This window comes from Balaenoptera borealis, assembly GCF_965194805.1.
Source record: "Balaenoptera borealis genome assembly, chromosome: 2".
In the NCBI taxonomy this organism is placed as follows: Eukaryota; Metazoa; Chordata; class Mammalia; order Artiodactyla; family Balaenopteridae; genus Balaenoptera; species Balaenoptera borealis.
The window spans coordinates 23,136,003-23,161,341 of NC_138867.1; the positions used below are offsets into that span (position 1 = coordinate 23,136,003).

Genomic DNA, 25,339 nt, shown 5'->3' on the forward strand with positions numbered 1-25,339 from the left:
TGTAAAAAATATTATGGCTCATGTGAACTGGGAAAAGAAATAAATGGGTTATTCATAAAATGAACTTTTAAAAAATTTATAAACATAGGTTAACCTGGAACACAAAATTATGAGTAAAACCAATAAGTTACAAAAATGACATGTATAGATGATTTTATACTTGTATATTAAAGCAGCAAAATATTATATATTGTACATAATTATATTAATATGTAGTAAAGATATAATATTAATCCATGGTACAAGCATTGAGATCAGGATATTGCCTCAATGAAGGATGATTGAGAGGTCAAAGAAAGCATCATATCATTTCTAATGCTTTATATTTTTCAAATAATATGTCAGATGCAAATGTGGCAAAATGCTATTAACTTATATTACGTTTTGGTAGAGTATGCATAGATATATTTTATATTATGCTCTACTTTTTCTTGTTTGAAATATTTCATAATTTTTGAAATAATATTTAATAAGAGGAAATGGAAACATAAATGTGATACATTAATATGAAATTGATAAAAGTGTCATTAATATAAAATATAATGGAGATAAAAACACCTTTATTTGGTTCAGATAAGCTAAAAGAAGACGAAATTAGACACAGATCTTGTTTATTCTACTACTACAATGAGAACAGGATCAGCAACTATAATACATCAAATCATTTCCAAGACATTAAGCAAACAAATAATTTATATAGAGTAATGTAAACAAATCATTTATACATCTATTGCACACAGTGCATCTTTAAACTATGCCTCAGAGACATCTAGTAAATAGTATGAAGTAGCATAAATCTATCATATTTTGTTTTTGTTGGGAAAAAAACTTTATAAAAATGACATATAATCCACTAAAAATGGAAAAATACATTATTCAACCCTGTAAATCTGACATCTAGATATATTAATAATATTATGCTAATTAGAGAGTAATAATTATTCAAATTTTTAGTCACTTGATATGCAGTATATTATATCAAAGATGGGCAGTCTTAGAGATTTGTTTATGATTCAATTTGTTGTGCCACATAGATAAATTTCTAGATTAACTTTTTTTAACTAATATGTTTCCTTTGACTTATAAATTATTAAAAGGTATATAGTACCAAAATATTTATGTTTTGTATACATTTTGTCACTGTTACAAAAACAGTTATAACAATTAAAATAATGTCTATTATTTTCATCATTATTTGCTTAATAAATAGGACCAAAAAAACTTGACTTCAAGATATTATTCATGGCTGTTTACAAATAATAATTTGTTTACAACAAAGGGGAATCAAGAATGGCTAATAAGACTATAGTAATTCCCAAACCCTTCATAACTCATTAGCTGATTTCTGAACATTCACTTTCATACATTTATATAAACACTTTTAACTACTAAAATGGAATTAATTCTGTGGGAAATATAATGTGAATTTTTGTGAATCATTTATACTTGAATAATTAAATATATTTTTGGTAATATGTATAGAAAGAAAAAGTATACATATGAGATTGAAAATCAAAAGCAGATGGAGATGAGAAAGGACAAAAAGAACTTGTAAGACTAATTTGACACTGTTTACAGACTGTGCTTAGATTTCATTAACGGCCCAATTTCCTCACCACTTCTATCTGTGCATTTTTCTGTGTAAGTTCTCAATGCTTTCCCACTGTGGGTAAGTTTAATTCTCTGTGCCTGGCTTAGTTTGTGACTTGCTTAGGTCAATATGACCTGATATCAGCAGTGTCTTGAAAAGCATTTGCAAGATGAGACTCACTAGCTCTTGAGCTTCTGATGTCAACGTGATAAGTCTGATGGTCCTTAAAAGGGGATGAATGACAACTAAAGCAGAGAAGTATCAGCTGAGATGTCCCAGGAAAGCCCAGCTGAGAATAGAGCCCTGACCAAATTTCAGATCCAGCCAACCACTGATACCTGAGCAAACTCAACATAAACTGGGCCCAAACTAGATTAGCCAAGCCATGCAAGCCATGGGAAATTCAACTTATAATAAATAGTAGTTGCTTTTAAGCTACAGGACGCTGGATTTCTTTTTATACAATGATAATTAAATGATGTAGGCCAATTATTTTACAGAGCATTTTATGAAATGGAATTCAAATAATGCATAAGTTTTCCATATTGTGGAAAAGAAATTTATAGTAAATATTATTAAAAATTCACCTTAATTTTTTCTTCCTTTAGATGATAATGTTTTGTCCTAAATAGAAAATTCTAATATATACAATTATGCTAATGCATAGAAGAGGTCCTTCCAAGTTATACTATGACAGACATCAAAAATATCTCATGAAATTGAATCATTACGTTGTATACCTGAAACTAACATGTTATATAATATAATGTTGCATGTCAATTATACCTCAATAAAAAATAAAAATAAAGAAAAATTTTAAAAACTCAAGATAAATATTAAGCATGGATTACTATAACCCAGAGAACATGGAAAGTGCAGGTGAGGAGATTAAAATAAATAATTTCACTCTTTTTCTCTATTCATTAACACTAATACTCATTTTATTTAAAGATGTAGAGTACTATATTGATATAGGTTAGAATAATATAAATCATAAAGTCTCACAAAGTAAATGACCATTTCCTAATTATCTCTTTGTTGTTGTTCATATGGAAAAATTGCTTTTACCTGAATGATTTTAAGGTACATTTTTTAAAAGAACGCTTCTAAAATTTACATATAAAAAGACAAACCAAACATTGTACTATTATAAATTATTGGTGTCCTCGAGCATTTTTCAATATTTTATCTTTTATGAATTCAGGGTTATTCTTGGAACTAATATGTAAATATAATTTTAAAGCATGTGCTTTTATGTAAATTAATTATGCATTTTTATCATACATCTTAGAATCAAGCAAATTCAGGAAATCAAACCTGATAGTTTAGGTAAATATATCTGCTTATTTATTTGCTCAACAAATAGAAGAGACAGGCAAAGAGTTTTAAGTAAATGAGGAGAACCTGAAGTAGTCAGCTCTAATAATTTACATTGAAACTAAAATAAGAAAAAAATATAGTTAAAAATCATGCACATTATAAATATGTGCAAAACATGTACTAACAATTTTAAAATATCTAACCCAGTATTCCATGGATATAATTGAAAAAGACTCTGGAAGCTGGAAAACATTTTATTTTGAACTTATGTAATGGTACTAAGGAAAGTTAGAGAACTTTTAGAACACTGAACTTCTATGCAATATTTCCCAAAGGAGGGCCACTGAAGGTTTCTCTTGGCCCTGGACCTTCATCCAAACATCAGTCTTATGTCCCCTCTCCTTTACTGATAACTCCACTTGGTTATCTAAGTTTTCATCTAAGTAAAAACAACATAAATGCTATTTTTCTCTGGTCATCCTGTCTAAACTGTAAGACCCCATTTTATAGTTATTGCAACACACCATTGCAAAAAAAAAATGGCATAAAACCACCACTTTTTTTTTTTTTAACATCTTTATTGGAGTATAATTGCTTTACAATGGTGTGTTAATTTCTGCTTTATAACAAAGTGAATCAGCTATACATATACATATATCTCCACATCTCCTCCCTCTTACATCTCGCTCCCAACCTCCTTATCCCACCCCTCTAGGTGGTTACAAAGCACCGAGCTGATCTCCCTGTGATATGCGGCTGCTTCCCACCAGCTATTTTACATTTGGTAGTGTATATATGTCAGTGCTACTCTCTCACTTCATCCCAGCTTACACTTCCCCCGCCCCATGTCATCAAGTCCATTCTCTACATCTGTGTCTTTATTCCTGTCCTGCCACTAGGTTCTTCAGAACCATTTTTCCTTTTTTTTTTCTTTTTAGATTCCATAGATATGTGTTAGCATACGGTATTTGTTTTTCTCTTTCTGCTTACTTCACTCTGTATGACAGACTCTAGGTCCATCCACCTCACTACAAATAACTCAATTTCATTTCTTTTTATGGCTGAGTAATATTCCATTGTATATATGTGCCACATTTTCTTTATCCATTCATCTGTCGATGGACACTTAGGTTGCTTCCGTGTCCTGGCTATTGTAAATAGTGCTTCAATGAACATTGTGGTACATGACTCTTTTTGAATTATGGTTTTCTCTGGATATATGCCCAGTGGTGGGATTGCTGAGTCATATGGTAGTTCTATTTTTAGTTTTTTAAGGAACCTCCATACTGTTCTCCATAGTGGCTGTATCAATTTACATTCCCACAAACAGTGCAAGAGGGTTCCCTTTTCTCCACACCCTCTCCAACATTTATTGTTTGTAGATATTTTGATGATGGACGTTCTGACTGGTGTGAGGTGATACCTCATTGTAGTTTTGATTCGTATTTCTCTAATGATTAGTGTTGTTCAGCATCCTTTCATGTGTTTGTTGGCAATATGTATATCTTCTTTGGAGAAATGTCTATTTAGGTCTTCTGCCCATTTTTGGATTGGGTTGTTTGTTTTTTTGATATTGAGCTGCATGAGCTACTTGTAAATTTTGGAGATTAATCCTTTGTCAGTTGCTTTATTTGAAAATATTTTCTCCCATTCTGAGGGTTGTCTTTTCATCTTGTATATGGTTTCCTTTGCTGTGCAAAATCTTTTAAGTTTCATTAGGTCCCATTTGTTTATTTTTGTTTTTATTTCCATTTCTCTAGGAGGTGGGTCAAAAAGGATCTTGCTGTGATTTATGTCATAGAGTGTTCTGCCTATGTTTTCCTCTAAGAGTTTTATAGTGTCTGGCCTTACATGTAGGTCTTTAATCCATTTTGAGTTTATTTTTGTGTATGGTGTTAGGGAGTGTTCTAATTTCATTCTTTTACATGTAGCTGTCCAGTTTTCCCAGCACCACTTATTGAAGAGACTGTCTTTTCTCCATTGTATATTCTTGCCTCTTTTATCAAAAATAAGGTGACCATATGTGCGTGGGTTTATCTCTGGGCTTTCTATCCTGTTCCATTGATCTATATTTCTGTTTTTGTGCCAGTACCATGCTGTCTTGATTACTGTAGCTTTGTAGTATAGTCTGAAGTCCAGGAGCTTGATTCCTCCAGCTCCGTTTTTCTTTCTCAAGATTGCTTTGGCTATTCAGGGTCTTTTGTGTTTCCATACAAATTGTGAATTTTTTTGTTTTAGTTCTGTGGAAAATGCCATTGGTAGTTTCATAGGGATTTCACTGAATCTGTGGATTGCTTTGGGTAGTATAGTCATTTGCACAATTTTGATTCTTCCAATCCAAGAACATGGTATATCTCTCCATCTGTTTGTATCATCTTTAATTTCTTTCATCAGTGTCTTATAGCTTTCTGCATACAGGTCTTTTGTCTCCTTAGGTACGTTTATTCCTAGGTATTTTATTCCTTTTGTTGTAATGGTAAATGGGAGTGTTTCCTTAATTTATCTTTCAGATTTTTCATCATTAGTGAATAGGAATGCAAGAGATTTCTGTGCATTAATTTTGTATCCTGCTACTTTACCAAATTCATTGATTAGCTCTAGTAGTTTTCTGGTAGAGTCTTTAGGATTCTCTATGTATAGTATCATGTCATCTGCAAACAGTGACAGTTTTACTTCTTCTTTTCTCATTTGGATTCCTTTTATTTCTTTTTCGTCTCTAATTGCTGTGGATAAAACTTCCAAACCTATTTTGAATAATAGTGGTGAGAGTGGACAATCTTGTCTTGTTCCTGATCTTAGAGGAAATGGTTTCAGTTTTTTACCATTGAGAACGATGTTGGCTGTGGGTTTGTCATATATGGCCTTTATTATGTTGAGGTAAGTTCCTTCTGTGCCTACTTTCTGGAGGGTTTTTATCATAAATGGGTGTTGAATTTTGTCAAAAGCTTTTTCTGCATCTATTGAGATGACCATATGATTTTTCTCCTTTAATTTGTTAATATGGTTTATCACATTGCTTGATTTGCATATATTGAAGAACCCTTGCATCCCTTGGATAAACCCCACTTGATCATAGTGTAGATCCTTTTTTTTTTTTTTTTTTTAATTTTTATTTATTATTTATTTATTATGTTTATTTTTGGCTGTGTTGGGTCTTCGTTTCTGCGTGAAGGCCCTCTCCAGTTGTGGCGACCGGGGGCCACTCCTCATCGCGGTGTGCGGGCCTCTCACTATCGCGGCCTCTCCTGTTGCGGAGCAGAGGCTCCAGACGCTCAGGCTCAGCAGTTGTGGCTCACGGGCCCAGTTGCTCCGCGGCATGTGGGATCCTCCCAGACCAGGGCTCGAACCCGTGTCCCCTGCATTGGCAGGCAGACTCTCAACCACTGCGCCACCAGGGAAGCCCCTATGATCCTTTTAATGTGCTGTTGGATTCTGTTTGATGGTATTTTGTTCAGGATTTTTGCATCTATGTTCATCAGTGATATTGGCCCATAGTTTTCTTTCTTTGTGACATCTTTGTCTGAAAACCACCACTTGTTATGCTCACATATTCTGTGGGTTGGGAATCTGGACAGGGCAAGAGTAGATTGGTTTATACACAGCTTGAAGGTTGTGGAATGAAATCATCTGCAAGTGTCTTTAAACACACACTCTCCTTTCAGTTGGGACCTCAGATGGGATTTTCAGTCAGAGGACCTGCAGGTCATTTCCCCACATGCTCTGGACTTGCTCTGAGAATAGGGATAGCAGGATAATCAGACTTCTTATAAGGAGGCACAGAACTCAAAAAGCTAGTGTCCTGATGGACAAAGTGAAATCCTTATTGTGGCTCTGACTGCAAAACCACATAATCTCATTTCTAATGTATTATTTTGTTTAAAGTAGTCTCAGATTCACGAAGATTCATGAGAATGTGGCCTAGACACCATCTTTTGAAGGCAAGGTGGTATAACATCACATTGTAAAACAGCATGTCAGATGAGTGATATAGTTGTAGCTATAGTTGAAAAATACCACCTGCCACAACCATATACTCTTACGGCTTAATTTTCTCATCATCTTTTGTCACTAACATTCAATATATCTTACCTTTTATTTATATATATCTTTCTATTAGAATGTAAGTTTTTGTCTGTTTTGTTTCATTGTTTTCCACAACACATTGAAGAGCACTTGAAACAAGTAATTGTTTAATAAATATTTGTTGGATGAATGAATAACTGAGTGATTTTCAATTATTTTTAAAAGAGGAGAGAAAATGCAAAATAAGCTTAATATGAATAAAATATGTATATAGAGCATAGAATAAGTTAAAAAAATATGTTTTTAAGGCTACAAATATTCCTATATGCCCAACTTTACTTGTACATGTTAAAGTCTGATGATCACAAAATTCCTTGGCCTCTTTTATAACTAACATTTTTATATCATGTCTTTTTCTAAGCCTGATTAGCATATATTGTGTGATTTATAATGTTTACTTCTTCTATAAATCAATGAAATTATGAGTTTAAACTGAGATAAATTTATCTATTCACTTGCCATGAGAAGCTACATTGCTCCAAGAAAATTTTTAGGCTGTTGATATACATGTTTTATAGCTAGATTAGATGCATAAATGAGCATAATGAGCATGCAAATTTCATGTAAGTTTGAGGGAAAGAATTAGTGTTTTGTTAAGTATATGTGATGAGGTTAATAACACTGATAATCATGCCCCTAAATATGTATGCTGGAGTTAATGATAGTGACAAGAATTTATCAAATTTATGAGTGAAAAACTAGAGAAAAAGGAAAGGTGATGGGTATAAGAAATTAAAATGGTCATTTTTTTCCAGCCAGGGGTGAACATTCAGATAAGGGAAGGGAAAGTACCTGCTTTTTGAACAGTGTAAGGAAAAGAGGAGTCGCTAGAATAGAGATTTTAGTTTGGGATGATTATAAAGTAGAAACAGTGAAAGTGGATGGTTGAAGTAGTATGAAAATACTAATTCATAAAGTAGAGTAGGTACAAAATGAAGAATATTTATGATTATGTTAGTTTTTAAGATCCCTTTCCATACATTCCAAAAGTAAAATATAGTTTATAGATGAATTCACTCATCATATGCATGAATGTTGATACGGTGCTTTCACTAATATACTGTGAAATTTTTCCCTATGAATCATTTTCCTCAACTTCTACTAGGTACTTAAATCAAGTTAACTCTAGGATGAAGAGACAATGAGTGTATTTTCCTGGTCCAAGCCATTTTCTCCATTCTGCCTTCAATAGCAGTAAAGTATGAATTGTGCTCTTATTCTCAATAGGCCATGCTGCCCAATTTTCACTGGATCAGAAACAGATGGAGAAGTAGTATCATCATAAACTCTCTCTTTCTCTCTCTGTCTCCTTCTTTCTCTGCCTTTCTCTTTCTCTCTTCCCTTCTCTTTCTCTTTTCTCTTTCTTTCTCATATTTACATGTACATATGTAATTAAATAAATATACATATTTTAAGTGACCTCTTAAATTGCAATTATTCATAGATGTTTTCCTTGGCACCTACACAAATTCAAACTCTTAGAAACTATTTCTCATAGCATCTTCTACTTCTATTTCTTGAACTTAAAACAATTTAAAGTTAGGAGACATTTTGGGGATTGTTTATTTTATCTTGCTTCATGAGGTTAGAATGGGTCAGCTTTATCACTGCTATGATTCTCACTTCATCGCATTCTCTAGCACAGACTAGAACTCAATAAATACATTTTGAATGAGTAGTTACTTACACTCATTGAGTTTCATTCTCCTCAGTTTTAAACTGGAATTATAACTCCTACACAATATACAAAACATGTAATGCCTCAAATCTTTTTTATCCTATTCACTTTTATAGGTAGTGTTAATTTTTATTTTCTCAGAACTGATTTCTCTTTCTCAGTGCTAACTACAAAAATCCCATTGCTTTACTTATATTTGAAGCTGCAAGTCCCCTTGACAGTTTTCAAATAAGTTTCAGGAAGATAAAAAATGTTCTCTTTTCCTTGCAGTTGAAAAAAGCAAATAATCATCTATATTATACAACTGTTGGTACAGCTTTGGCATATGTTTTACCTTCTAATAGAAATAAAATTTTGATTAGCTGTTTAATATTTGTGGGCCTTTAAATAATATCTACTTTTCCATATTATGATGGCTATAAATGTTTGTAAATTTCATTTGGTAAGCCAAAAGTTTATTGCATTTGTCATTTCCCTCTTCTCCCACATGCAGCACACTTGGAACATAAGCAACAGCAATAACAATTACACTAACTTATCTACTAGACATGTTTGATTTCTTATTTTAAAAGGTTTGAGTTTTGATCACTCATTTAAACTGACACTACCTTCTAGCTTTGGTTTGAGGATTGCATATAAATCACCAGGCAACCAGCAGAGTGACAAACTTTGAATTAAATGCTCAATTAAATTTGGTGACGCTACATAATGAAAAGTACTTCATTAGATGGATGGGTCATTAGCATTTGGGGGCAACTGTTAAGTCCAATTTTGCTTGTTCATATATAGATAACAAAACACACAGTGTCACAGTGAAATGAGAAACCTAATATGAGATTTTTCCATGAATAATTTCCCTCCAGATTAGAGAGAATTTTTAAATACTTACTTTAAACTAATTAAAAATATAAAGGAAAAACAATAAAAGGAAGTCTTCAGATAAAAAAGAAAAAAATAACTAATCATTGGATAAATTTTCATAGTAAACAATCTCCCCGAATACAAATTGGACCTCATATTCCCAGTTTGTTTCCAGAACAAAGTCAAAGTGTCATATTATATTAGGTGAATAATAAGACTGCACAGCTCATTAAAGCATAAATTCATTTCTTTGCTTCTCTTGTGGTGTAATGTGTTTGCATTTTGCCCTGAGGACAGATACTAACATTTATCTGTGATTAAAGATTCACAGACCATTAACAGTATAGCAATTTCCATGCAGTTAAGGCAGGGAAATAAGATGTTTTAAAAATTATTTCCAATCCCATGTGCAAGTTAGTCTCCCTTTCTTCAGTTTAGATTTTTTCCACTGGACGAACCCATTCCTAGATTGGCTTTCTCTACAATTAATGTAGACGTGTTCAATAATCCACCACCTTCTTTTTTTCTTAGTAATCATTTAAGCATTTTCTGTGATTCTGTCCTCTGTGAGGACTGCCTCAATTGATTAGAGAAGTGAGTGTTAACTCTAAAATTGTCTGTCTGTATTCTGAAGGTTATCTGCTGGAATACAAGAAGGTAAAGATAAGGAAACTTAATCCACAGATACAAGGCTGAACAGCTAATTATCAGAAGGGGGGATGGGGGAACCCTATTGATATAAAATTGAATATCTACAAAATGTTTTCCAAGTAATAAAGTATTGCAGTGTGCCGGGGCAATGCCTTACTAGTGATATTAAAATGCCAGCAAATGGCAACAAAAAACAAAGGGTTTTATGTCAAATATCTGGGTAAAACTATCTGTTCCACATTCAATCATTTAATAAAGGTATAGAACAGATGATTTTGGGTAAATTTTATCTATTCTGCAGTCATTTGTTTAAGAAATATGCACCGAACATTTGCGTTAAATTGCACGTTTGAAAAATAGTATAGTGGGTAGGAGCACAGATGATGGAGATAAATTTCATGGATTAAACTTCTCTTTCTGTCATTTTCTAGCTGTGTGATCTTGAATAAGTTGTTAGTTAAGCTCTCTCTTCCTTGATTTCCTTCCTAAAAAAGGGTGTGACAACAACTGCCAGTACTCATCACTATCCAGGTTTGTTCATAGATACAGAGTCCAAATATATTCCCCATCTCATGTACATTTACATCAGTTCAAGTGAACCTCTTCCAGCCAGTGAATTGAGAGCAGAAGTGACTGCAACTAGTCCAGCCTGGCCCATAAAACTTATTTGTGCATAATTTTGTTCTTCTTCCCCATCAATATGTAAAAAGTAAAGAACTCTGATGATGTTCATGGCCTAAGCCACAGAATGGAAGACGGCAATGTCCCTGAATCACTGCTTGGAGAAGAAGCTTTCCTGCTCCACATGCAATCTACTGTGATATGAGAGAGAAATATATTTTCATCACGTAAATCTATGAATATTTGATACTTTGGGGTTTTTTTTTTGTCCCTTGTTCTTTAGGTTAGGGCTCTATGATTGGACTTGGGCCAATGGAATGTGGGCAGAACTGATGTAAGACACTGACATGCCTGACTTTTAATGTATTCGGTGCACACACCTCTATATGACTCTCTCCTTGTCAAGGAATTGTAAAGGCACATGATGAAGATGATGTTATAAAAAAATATAAGAAGTTCAGAGCCCTGAGTTACCATACTCTGATAAATCAACCTTTATACTGGTTAGCACTGAGATTTTGGGGTCCACTTCTACCCAGTAAAACCTGTCCATCCCTAACAATGAAGTTGATGAGGAAGTCTGTCATGGATTAAAACATGTGAAGTAGTTTTTGTGTTCTTGGAAATTTCACAATGTACTTAGGGAAATAAAATATATATATATACACATATATATATATGTTAACTATATGAAAGGTGTAAGAAATACATGATAGTTACATTACTACTTTTAGGAGTAATGGAATTTTGCAATTTTTCACATCAGTTAGGAGAGTGACATGAAAAAACACAAGGATTTATATTTGATGATTCTTAAGGCAACTATTTAGTTTAAGTATATAAGTACTAAACAGATACTTTATTTTAGTTATTTTAAAATGAATTTTCTCCCATCAAAAAAGTAGCTACTGTCTATCAAAATATACAGTTCACATAAAAATAATGTTTTAATAGAAAATAGAAAATTACATTTTTGAAAAAGGTAAACTCTTTGAATTTCCTTCTGTCAGCTTTTAATCAAGTGGCCTTTGAAGATCTAAATCTGTTGAGCTCCTGTTAACTCCATTAAGATTCTGTACCATGCTGGCTTTGAGCCTGCAAATTCCTACTGGCCTTTTCGTAATTTACAATAGATGATTAGGCTTTTATTTACTTTTGTTTTTTGTTAGGTGTGCTCTATAAATTTGTTCTTCAGATAGACAACCTAGAGATGAATTTATAGAACTTATAAAGTAAATAAGATTATATCGATAAATAATATTTTCACAAAAAAAAACATTTCTTCCATCATATCACATCCTTCACAGTCATTTAAAAGAAATAATTTCAGGTTTCCTTCTCCTCTAGAATATTATAGTTATGAATTACAGATTTCTCTCACCCTGGTTGGAAATGTTATTCTTCCAATTGATTTTTAACAGTGGGAAAATAGCTTTAGAAATGTAAATGATTCCTATCTTCAAGCCAGTATTTAGGAATGCATGACTGTCCAAAGAAAAAAATAGATGTGTTTGTAGTTCTATCATTCTCCCATGTCATATGTCAATCTTTGGACATTTCTGTTATTACACTTCATATAACATTTAACAGGTAATCAGCAATATGAGATTTTCTCTGAAAAAGTAATTTTCTAGTAAGGAATCTGAGACTCTAAGATACAAATATCTAATTTAACATTTCTCATAAGAGGTAAAGTCAAAAGTAAAAGAACCTATCCTGAGTCTTTGTTTTTAACCACTAGGGTATGCTATTTTCATTGTTTGTTAATTAAAATAATTTAACAAAATTTCATTATAAATCGATAATATATAATATATTAAGAACATGTTTTTTCCCCTCATGATACCATCATCTATCTAACAATGTGGAGTTACTAATGAAATCAGAAACAATATCAGAGGATATTTATATTTTGTTTTCCTTCTGAATTGTTTAATATGATTAAATCATTAATTATTAAAATTCTTGCGAAACCAAACAAATGGGACCTAATTAAACTTAAAAGCTTTTGCACAGCAAAAGAAACCATAAACAAAATGAAAAGACAACCTACTGAATGGGAGAAAATATTTGCAAATGATATGACCCATTTGACCTGTAAGGGGTTAATATACAAAATATATAAACAGCTCATACAACTCAACAACAGAAAACAAACAATACGATTAAAAAATGGGCAGAAGACCTGAATAGACATTTTTCCAAAGAAGATATACAGATGGCTAAAAGGTACATGAAAATATGCTCAACATTTTTAATCATCAGAAAAATGCAAATTAAAACCACAATGAGATACCACACACTTGGCAGAATAGCTATCATTAAAATGTCTACAAATAACAAATATTGGCGAATATGTAGAGAAAAGGGAACCCTTGTACACTGTTGATGGGAATGTAAATTGGTGCAGCCACTATGGAAAACAGTATGGAGTTTCCTCAAAAAACTAAACATAAAACTACCATATGATCCAGCAAATCCCCTCATAGGTATACATCTGAAGAAAACAAAAACACTAATTTGAAAAGATTGCCTCCCAATGTTCATAGCAGCATTATTTACTGTAGCCAAGATATGGAAGCAACCTAAGTGTCCATCAACAGATGAATGGATAAAGAATATGTGATATTTATATATACAATGTAATATTACTGAGCCATAAAAAAGAATGAAATCTTACCATTTGCAACAGCATGGATGGACCTGGAGGGTATTATGCTTAGTGAAATAAGTCAGACAAAGAAAGACAAGTTGTGTATGTTATCACTTATATATGTATAAATGTATATAACCAAACAGGAACAGACTCACAGATATAGGGAACAAACTACTGGTTACCAGTGGGGAGAGGGAAGTGGGAGAGGAAGATATGGGTGGGGGATGAAGAGGTACAAATTATTATGTATAAAAGACATAAGCTACAAGGATGTATCGTACAATACAGGTAATATAGTCAACATTTTATAATAACTATGAAATGCGTATAACCTTTAAAAATTGTGAATCACTATGTTGTACACATGCAACTTACATAATATTGTACAGTAACTATACTTCAACTAAAAAAAGGCAAAAAATTGGTTTCAAGATATACCTTATCCAATAAAGAAAAACAATGGACATATAAACAGAAAGATGGGTTCAACACAACCAAAGAGGAGTATTACTATGGATCTGATTTAAAGGTACTGACCCAGGTTCCACGAGTAATACAATAAAATATAAACATATTTTTAAATTGCTAGGAAACATACAGTGTACATAAACAAAATTCCTCACTTAGCAGAATCAGTGAATTAAAACAAAAGAGAAACAGGATTTTTGATAAGTAGAACTGTCTCCAAATCAGTTTTGTCACTTTCCAATTATGTTAAATTGTACAAATTACTGAACCTCATTGAGACAAAGAGATGGTAATAAGAGTCCCAAGTACCTGATAAGAGGATTGAATATACTAAAAAAAAATTCTTAGTAGAATGCTTTGTTATACCTATGGTATAAATAGATAACTCCTATTAAATAATACATTAAATCGTATTAAAACAGACGTGTTATTGATGTTATATTAAAATACAAAACTTTAATTTTACTTTTTTATTCACTAGGTGAATTAAGGTATTCAGGTTAACTAAAAGTTAAATAATTGATTCTCTGAATTCTCATATATCCCTAAATGTCAAAATGTGTCTCACTAGTTATGGTGATAAAATTCAATTTGTTAGTAAAGGTGTACATTTGGAAGGTTCCAAAAGAAAGATTTTACTTTTTCCCTTTCTCAAAGTATAAGGAATGGCTAGCTTTTAAATTTGTCTTATTAAAATTCTGTTTATCACACCTCTTTTATTTCAAGAATTTCATAATCTATTTTTATTTTTTACTACAATCATTCCCTCCATCCTATTTTTTGTGCTTTCTTTTTTTTAGTGTACTCTCTTTTTATCTGCCTCCTTTTATTCTTGTCAGAGGTCTGCACTGTTTGAAGTAGCAAAACAATCAAGTATTTACTGCCTACAAGGTAACAAGGCTTAAAATACCTGCCAAATGATTTAATATTTTCTCTGAAACAGTAGGGAATACTAAAGGCTTTTTTGGAAGCTCCACCAGAAGAGGTAGTCACTAGAATCTTTTGGAATGAAAGCTATTTCTTACCATAAAGGAAAATACACAAAATTGGGAGGAACACAAATGAAGTAATAAAGCAAGAGGGAACACCAGAAAACAATCAAATTGAGACATTCAAACTTAGCTAGCCATGCCATGGGAGACTTCAGGGTTGTCATGCTCTCATGTTTGTTTTTTTTTTAATTTAAAAAACTTTTTAAAAATTTTATATTAGAGCATACTTGACTTACAATGTTGTGTTAGTTTCAGGTGTATGGCAAAGTGATTTAGTTATACATATACATATGTCTCTTCTATTTCAGACTCTTTTCCTATATAGGTTATTACAGAGTATTGATTAGAGATCCCTGTGCTATACAAGTAGGTCCTTATCAGTTATCTATTTTCTATATAGTAGGGTGTATATGTTAATCTAAACCTCCTAATTTATCTCTCCCCCTCACCTTTCCCCTTTGGTAACCATAAGTTTGTTTTTGAAGTCTGTGAGTCTGTTTCTGTTTTGTAAATAAGTTCACTTGTATCATTTTTTTGATTCCACATATGTGGTAACATAGAATATTTGTCTTTTTCTGTCTTACTTCACTTAGTATGATAATCTCTAGGTCCATCCATGTTGCTGCAAATGGCATTATTTCATTCTTTTTTAATGGCTGAGTAATATTTCTTTGTCTATATGCACCACATCTTCTTATCCATTCATCTATTGATGGACATTTAGGTTGCTTCCATGACTTGGCTATTGTAAATAGTGCTGTAGTGAACATTGGGGTGCATGTATCTTTTCAAAGTATGGTTTTCTTCAGATATATGCCCAGGAGTGGGATTGCAGGATCATATGGTAACTCAATTTTTAGTTTTGTAAGGAACCTCCGTACTGCTCTCAGTAGTGGCTGTACCAATTTACATGCCCACTAGCAGAATAGGAGGGTTCCCTTTGCTCCACACCTCTCCAGCATTTATTGTTTGTAGACTTTTTGATGTTGGCCATCCTGACTGGTGTGAGGTGATACCTCATTGTAGTTTTGATTTGCATTTCTCTAATAATTAGCAAGGTTGAGCATCTTTTCATGTGCTTTTTGGTCATCTGTATGTCTTCTTTGGAGAAATGTCTATTTAGATCTGCTCATTTTTGATTGTTTTTTTTCCTTATTTTTCATTTTTTGAGTTGCATGATCTGTTTTTATATTTTGGAGATTAATCCCTTGTCAGTTGCATGGTTTGCAAATATTTTCTCCCATTCTGTGGGTTGTCTTTTCGTTTTTTCTATGGTTTCCTTTGATGTGTAAAAGTTTAATTAGGTCTTCTTTGTTTATTTTTGTTTTTATTTCCATTACTCTAGGAAGTAGATCCAAAAAGATATTGCTGCAATTTATGTCAGAGTGTTCTGCCCATGTTTTCCTCTAAGAGTTTTATAGTATCTGGTCTTCCATTTAGCTCTTTAATCCATTTTGAACTTATTTTTGTGTGTGGTGTTAAAGAATGTTCTAATTCATTTTTTTACATGTGGCTGTCCAGTTTTCGCAGCAACACTTATTGAAGAGACTGGTTTTCCTCCATTGTATATTCTTGCCTCCTTTGTTGTAGATTAATTGACCATAGGTACCTGGGTTTATTTCTGGGATTTCTATCCTGTTCCATTGATCTATAAGTCAGTCTTTATGCCAGTACCATACTGTTTTGATGACTGTAGCTTTATAGTCTACTCTGAAGTCACAGAGCCTGATTCCTCCAGCTCCGTTTTTCTTTCTCAAGATTGCTTTGGCTATTCAGGGTCTTTTGTGTTTCCATACAATTTTAAGATTTTCTGTTCTAGATCTGCAAAAAATGCCATTGGTAATTTGACAGGGATTGCATTGAATCTATAGATTGCCTTGGGTAGTATAGTCATTTTGACAATATTGATTCTCATGATCCAAGAACATGATATATCTTTCCATCTGCTTGTGTCATCTTTAATTTCTTTCATCAGCTTCTTATAGTTTTTGGAGTACAGGTCTTCTGCCTACTTAGGTAAGTTTATTCCTATGTATTTTATTCTTTTTGTTGTAATGGTAAATGGGATTGTTTCCTTAATTTCTCTTTCAGATTTTTCATTGTTAGTGCATAGGAATGCAAGAGATTTCTGTGTATTAATTTTGTATCCTGCAACTTAACCAAATTCATTAATGAGCTCTGGTAGTTTTCTGGTAGCATCTTTAGGATTTTCTATTTATAGTACCATGTCATTTGCAAACAGTGTCAGTTTTACTTCTTCTTTTCCAATTTGCATTTCTTTTATTTCTTTTTCTTCTCTGATTGCTGTAGCTAGGACTTCCAAAACTATGTTGAATAAAAGTGGCAAGAGTGGATATCCTTGTCTCTTTCCTGATCTTAGAGGAAATGCTTTCAGCTTTTCCCCATTGAGTATGACGTTAGCTGTGGGTTTTTCATAAATGGCCTTTATTATATTGAGGTAGGTTCCCTCTATGCTCACTTTCTGGAGAGATTTTTTCCTAAGTGGGTGTTGAATTTTGTCAAAAGCTTTTTCTGCATCTATTGAGATGATCATATGGTTTTTATTCTTCAGTCTGTTAATCTGGTGTATCACTTTGATTGATTTGAGTATATTGAAGAAACTGTGTATCCCTGGGATAGATCCCACCTGATCATGGTGTATGATGCTTTTAATGTGTTGTTGGGCTCGGTTTGCTAGTATTTTGTTGAGGATTTTTGCATCTATGCTCATGAGTGATATTGGCCTTTAACTTTCTTTTTTTGTTGTTGTTGTTATATCTTTGTCTAGTTTTGGTATCAGGGTGATGGTGGCCTCGTAGAATGAGTTTGGGTGTGTTCCTTGCTATTCAATTTTTTTTTGAAGAGTTTCAGAAGGATAGGTGTTAACTCTTCTCTAAATGTTTGATAGAATTCACCTGTGAAGCCATTTGGTCCTGGTCTTTGTTAGGAGTTTTAAAATCACAGTTTCAATTTCAGTGCTTGTGATTGGTCTGTTCATATCTTCTATATCTTCCTGGTTCAATTTTGGGAGATTGTACCTTTCTAAGAATTTGTCTATTCCTTCTAGGTTGTCCATTTTATTGGCATATAGTTGCTTGTATTAGTCTCTTATGATCCTTTGTATTTCTGTGGTGTCCATTGTAACTTCTCCTTTTTCATTTCTAATTTTGATTTGAGCCCTCTCCCCATTTTTTTTTTTTTTTTGATGAGTCTGGTTTTGTTTATCTTTTTGAATAACCAGCTTTTAGTTTCATTGATCTTTTCTATTGTTTTCTTTGTCTCTATTTCATTTATTTCTTTCTGTTCTGATCTTTTATGATTTCTTTCCTTCTGTTAATTTTGGGTATTGTTTGTTCTTCTTTCTTTAGTTGCTTTAGGTGTTAGGGGTTTTTCTTGTTTCCTGAGGTAAGATTAATTGCTATAAACTTCCCTCTTAGAACTGCTTCTGCTGCATAACATAGGTTTTGGGACATATTTTTGTTTTATCTCTAGGTATATTTTATTTCCTTTCTGATTTCTTCAGTGATGCATTGGGTGTTTAGTATTATTAAGCCTCCATGTGTTTCTGTTTTTTACAGTTTTTTTTTTTTTTTTTCTTGTAGCTGATTTCTAATCTTATAGGTTTGTGGTCAGAAAAGATGCTTTATGATTTCAACTTTCTAAATTTATTGAGGCTTGCTTTATGGCCCAGCATGTAATCTATCCTGGAGAATGTTCCATGTGCACTTGAAAAGAATGTGTATTCTCCTGATTTCAGATGGAATGCTCTATAAATATCAATTAAGTCCATCTGGTATAATGTGTCATTTAAGAGCTGTGTTTATTGATTTTCTGCCTGGATGATCTGTCCATTGATGTAAGTGGGGTGTTAAAGTCCCCCAATAACATGTTATTGTTGATGTGATACTGTTGATGTCTACTTTTATGGCTGTTAGCATTTGTCTTACATACTGAAGTGCTCCTGTGTTGGGTGCATATATACTTGCAATTGTTATATCTTCTTCTTGGATTGATCCCTTGATCATTATGAAGTGTCCTTCTTTGTCTCTTATAACAGTCTTTATTTTAAAGTCTATTTTGAGTGCTGCTACTTCAGCTTTTCTTTTGATCTCCATTTGCATGGAATATCTTTTTCCATCCCTTCACTTTCAGTCTGTAAGTGTTCCTAGATCTGAAGTCGGTCTGTTGTTGACAGCATATATATGGGTCTTGTTTTTGTATCCATTCAGCCAGTCTATGTTTTTTGGTTGGAGCAGTTAACCCATTTACATTTAGGGTAATTACTGATATGTATATTCTTATTGCCATTTTGTTAATTACTTTGGATTTGCTTTTGTATGTCTTTTTTCTTCCCTTTTTTGTTCTCTTATCTTGTGATTTGATGACTATCATTAGCCTTGTGTTTGGATTGCTTTTTCTTTTTTATGTGTGTATTTATTGTAGATTTTTGGTTCACAGTTACTGTGAGGTTTGCTATAGCAGTCTATATGTATACAAGATTGTTTTAAGTTGTTGGTCTCTCAATTTCAAATGCATTTGCAATATCCTGCATTTGTATTCTCCTCTTCTCATGATTACTGGTTTTGATATCATATTTGTGTGTGGTTGATTTCCTACCTTTACTGTATTTTTGCCTTTACCAGTGAGCTTTCCCATTCATAATTTTCTTATTTCTAGTTGCGGGTTTTTCTTTTCCACCTAGAGAAGTTCCTTTAGCATTAGTTGTAAAGTTGGTTTTGTGGTGCTGAATTATTTTTGCTTTTGCTTGTCTGTAAAGCTTTTGATTTTTCCTTTGAATCTGATGAGAGCCTTACTGGGTAGAGTATTCTTGGTTGTAGGTATTTCCCTTTCATCACTTTAAATATGTCATGTCAATCCTTTCTGGACTGCAGAGTTTCTGCTGAAAAATCAGCTGATAACCTTATGAGGATTTCCTTGTATGTTATTTGTTGCTTTTCCCTTGTTGATTTTAATATTTTCTCTTTGTCTTTAATTTTTGTCAGTTTGATTAATAGTGTCTCAGTGTGCTCCTCCTTGGAGTTATCCTGTCTGGTACTCTCTGAGCTTCCTGGACTTGGGTGGCTCTTTCCTTTTCCATGTTAGGGAAGTTTTCCACTATTATCTCCTCAAATGTCTCAGGCCCTTCCTCTCTCTCTTTTTCCTTCTGGGGCCCCTATAGTGCAAATGTTGGTGCATTTAGTGTTGTCCCCAAGGTCTCCTAAATTATCCTCATTTCTTTTCATTCTTTTTTCTTTATTCTGTTCTGTGGCAGTGATTTCCACCATTCTTTCCAGCTCACTTATCAATTCTTCTGCCTTATTTGTTCTTCTATTGATTCCTTCTAGTGTGTTTTTCATTTCAGTTATTGTATTGTTCAACTCTGTTTGTTTGTTCTTTATATCTTCTAGTTCTTTGTTAAACATTGCTGTACCTTCTTGGTCTGTGCCTCCATTATTTTTCTGAGATCTTGGATATCTTTACTATCATTACTTTGAATTATTTTTCAGATCGATTGCCTACCTCCACTTCACTTAGCTGTTCTTCTGGTGTTTTTTCATTTTCTTTCATCTGGAACATATTCCTCTGCTGTATAACTTTGTCTACCTTTCTGTGTTTGCAGTCCTGCAGGCTGCAGAATTGTAGTACCTCTCACTTCTGATTTCTGCCCCCTGGTGGATGAGGCTTGTCTAAGAGGCTCATTCAGGCTTCCTGGTGTCAGGGACTGGTGCCTGCTCACTGGTGGGTGGAACTGGGTCTTGTCCCTCTGATGGGCAGGACCATGTCAAGGCATGTGTTTACAGGCAGCTGTGGGCTCAGGAAGACTTTAAGCAGCCTGTCTGCTCTTGGGTCGGGCTGTGTTCCTGCCCTGTTGGTTTGACCTCAAGCATCCCAGCACTGGAGCCTACAGGCTGTTGGATGGGGCAGGTCTTAGTGTCAAAATGGCAGCCTCCAGGACAGCTCACTCCACTAAGTACTCCCCAGTACCTCCACCACCAGAGTCCTTGTCTCTTCAGTGAGCCACAGCCACCCCCTGCCTCCACAGGAGACCCTTCAAGACCAGAAAGTAGGTCTGGCACAGGTTCCTATGAAGTCACTGCTTTTTCCCTGCATCCCAGTGCACACAGGACATTGTGTGCACCCTCCAAGAGTGGAGTTTCTGTTTCCCCCAGTCCTGTGGAGTTCCTATGATCAAGCCCACTGGCTTTCAAAGCCAAATGCTCTGGGGGCTCCTCCTCCTGATACCAGACCCACAGACTGGGGGGCCTGATGTGGGGCTTGGAGCTTTCACTCCTGTGGGAGAACTTCTGCAATATAATTATCTTCCAGTTTGTGGGTCACACACCCCGTGGGTACGGGATTTGATTGTATCGCAAATGAGCCCCTCCTACTGTCTCATTGTGGCTTCTTTGTCTTTGGAAGTAGAATATCTTTTTGCTAGATTCCAGTCTTCTTGTTGATGGTTATTCAGCAGTACCTGTGATTTTGTTGTTTTCATGAGAGGAGGTGAAGTGAGGTCCTTCTACTCTGCCCTCTTCTTCTCACACTTGCTCTCGTGTTCAAGAAGGAAGTTGATCTTGAATCAGGAACTTACAATGAAATTTGGCATTTTCTTACTGGACAGAAATAATCTTAAAAATTAAACAATGAAAAATTTAAAAACCTGAAATATAGGTACTAAAAAAGTATTCTTCAAGTTGTATTGTATAAATGTAAAAAATATTAAATATATTATTTCGGTTAGCTTCAGAAAATAAAATGGTAATGACAAGCATTTGGAGATAAAATGTAATCAGGAAGACAGCAGCTTTCTGCACATGGTTACATATCAACTTTCTGTAATTCTTGTTTAATACACCAAGTGTGAAAGTAATAATAAAGTACTTCTTTGATTACTGAATTATTAAAACTGCATGGTGTACATGTCCTTTACTTTCATCTTAATATGTTAATTTCCACTCATCTATACTTTAAAATTTTGTCTTAATTAACATGCACATTTTTTAATGTTAGTCCTAGAGTGATTTAATTTAGATTGTAATGCTTATCTTGAACTTTCTAATGATTTTCTTTTTATTTACATATCCATTCATTCATTTTTTATTTCACATATTCAGTACTTATAAATCACTCTTCTGTTTTTTAGGAATGGAGTGAAGAAAAAATGATAGCATTGAATGGTGAGTCCTATTTAGTGTTAGAAACTAATACAGAAAATTATGCTTTAATAAGTTTCTAAAAGATAAATAAAAACAACCAGAAAGCAGAGTAAAGTTTAAGTAATGCAACTGTGGAGACTTTAAGTCAGAATGAGAAACATCAGAGAAAGTCATTTCCAGTTGTTTCTTTTTCTTTCTTTGGCTTTTCTTTTTTTTTCTTTTAATTCAACTGAGACAGAAGACTGTAAGTTCAGGCATATATATATGGAACGTTTATATCTCCAAAGGGCAGAGCTAGTACTTTTTGAGGTTTAATAGAAAATATTTTCTTTCAGGTACTTGATCAAATATTAATGTCCAATCACATGCATTTACTCATTACTGCAGAGTAGTTTTCAGTTTCTTTAGATTATTCCATTTGTAAGTAATTCACAAAGTTTAACTGTTTTTGAAAATAATTTCTAGAACTGGTTTATGTTATATTTGAAGTCATATCAGTTCTTGTAGATTTCATGGGATCAAATTCAGACTCATATGATGCCCTGAGACATCTGCCACACACATTAAGTCCCTTAACAACTACCACTTCTCTCAACTCACATGTCACTCAATTTATATTTATTTCTCTGAAATATATGACTGGCTTTCCAAAAATCCCCAAATCTCAAACACAGATAAAGTGAGCATGAAAGACAGACAAAAAAATCACCTACAATGCATTTCATGTTCTCCTGTTGTGCGATTGACTAAAAGAATTTCCCCATGAGAGAATACAATGAAGAACTTGCAGTTTTCTGTTTTCTTCTCTGCCATCTGTCCGTTTATTTCTTTTAGGTGATAATGAGCATGAAGAACAAGGAGATCTGCAGCAATGAGTTTAAAATATTTCCAATCTGTGGATCATTTCACTAAAGACTCCTGGGGATGCCTCAATCTCTTTCTACAGTAAATGTCTTTTAAATAATGATTTATATAATTTTTTTCTCCTAAAAATATACTCATTAATTTAAATTCCTTGAAAGTAAATAGTATTACCTCAGTTTTTCTAATATATTACATAAACCAGATTCACAGTAGACATTTGATAAGTACTGTGTTTTTACTCCAGGTGTAAGAATTTGGAATTACTGAATCATGTGCAGAATGCAATGTTAATTTTTGAATGATTTCCAGAAGTGTGTCATCTACATATCACATAAACAAAAGACAAGGTGTGTACATCTTTGTTTATTAATCTGTTAATTAGGGAAATAATGGTATTAATGGTATAGTGATGTTGAAAGAACAGTATATATAAACCATGCATGAGACATTATAAGAGCTGTATAAGTTACTACATCAATTGTTTTGTATTAGGGCACCTGTCCAGACACAGATAATAGTATTTACTCACTTTAAATGAATACTTCTTTTCATACTTCTTGGTGATATACAATTTCCTTTAGTAGTGAGCTGAACAGGATAATGGAGAAACTAAAAATGCTTTTTTTTTTCTTCTTTCTTCTCTAGTATAGGCTATTCTCAGACCATAAATAGAATATTTAATGTACCACTGGAAGAGACATGAGTCTCTTGACTGCCCCCCACTGAAATCCACACCCAGATCAGACTTTTGAAAGAGAATTGAAGGAATATATTTTATAGTAAGTTCATAAATAAATTTGTAATTGCTCACATCAAAGATCTCCCTCTTTGAATTTGGCATGTTATGAGGCAGAACTTTTGTATCATAAATGGTTTTTGTCTGTTAACACACTCACACCTATTCTTTTTCATATAAACTCAAATGAATTTCATAGTAAAATCTACACTTTTACTGTAATCAGTACTGTCAGGAAGATCAGTAAAGAAAGAAATATCCAACACAAACTTTCACAAGGCTGTTTTTTCAACTCTATTTCAAACTTATATATTTTCATTTAGGATCAATCAGATAAGTCATACTCTAAAACTTTCAAAAAGTTTGTTGAATATATATTCCAGAAGCCACAAAAATAGTCTGAGCAATGCAAGAATAAACGTCTTGAACAAGATCACTTCTTACATGATTTCCTATTAATATTATATTTTTCAATCAAACTTACAGGATTATTCAAGGTAATGAAGTTACAAAAATATTGTACATTAATGAAAATATTGTTTCACATGTTCCTCTTCTGTATAATATTGAACACTTTAATATCTAAATTTTATAACAAAATAATACAACTATAGGGTTCCTAGATATGCATTCAGAAACCTTAATATTTATGTACAAAAATCATTTATTGTCCACTTTCTACTATCCATTCTAATCAAGGTGTTCACACAATGTTTGCCTAGATGTCCAAGTAATCAGTTGCAGTTTGAATATTAATTGAAGAACATCCATTAATAAAATAAAAATGATAATCAAAACTTCCCACTTACGCGTATCATAAAAACAAATATACCACAAATGTTTTCTATAAGTGAGTTTAACCAAAATTTAAAAACAGACAATCCCCTCCTCCTAGAAATTTTCCCCATTAATATAAGCACTTTTGCTCAATTTAATACTGCATATTGCCAAAGAAAATCTACCTTGAGCAGAGTTAAACAGGCAAGGAAAATCTCACTCAAGACCATGACAAAAATTATTGAATGCTGGGGTAAGCTAATAAAAAAGTACTAGAGGACACATTGGGTTGGAAGGGTGGGGGTTGCTCAAGGTGATTAAGCCATCTGTATTTGCTGATCTTAGGCTCATAGAGATTGGGAGATAGAAATTCTATCTTTGTTGATTGCACTGCAAAAGGATAGTTCTCAGATCCTTGAGAAAGACCTTCCTGAGCTATAAAATTGTCAAGAGGATTTTAAAAATATTTACTTCTCTAAGGGACAGAGAAAAAGTTTGCAGATTTTCTAAGGCTCTAAGAAAAGTGAGGTCAGGAAAGTATAGTCAAGAAGAAACTTATCTAAAGTTTAGTCAACCTGAGGGGAACTTTAGTCACTTTAGTCATTATCTTAACTATTGTAAAAAAAAAACAAAACAAAGGCATGGAGTAAAAGATTGGGAAAAAATGTAGAGTATTATAATAAGTCATAGGTAGATAGATATAGTTATATACAATCTAACAAATAAATTCAGTATTTTCTCCCAATAACAGCAAAAGCCAACTAAAAATACAATAGAAAATGAGATAGCATTCAAACGACAGATAAAGATATATTGGAAAGTAAATCTAATAGAAAGCATAAATCCTTTACAGAAAAAAATATAACATTCTATTTCAAGCACCT

At 33.2% G+C, this 25,339-nt stretch overlaps 1 long non-coding RNA gene across 1 annotated transcript in view; it reads left to right on the forward strand.

Annotated features, from left to right (window-relative positions):
- Positions 1-1,292: 1,292 nt before the first annotated feature.
- Positions 1,293-25,339, forward strand: part of LOC309624641 — a 118,673-nt gene continuing 94,626 nt past the window's right edge. The window contains exon 1 of the long non-coding RNA XR_014242070.1: positions 1,293-4,768. This is a non-coding gene — a long non-coding RNA (uncharacterized lncRNA). The remainder of the gene's footprint in view (positions 4,769-25,339) is intronic.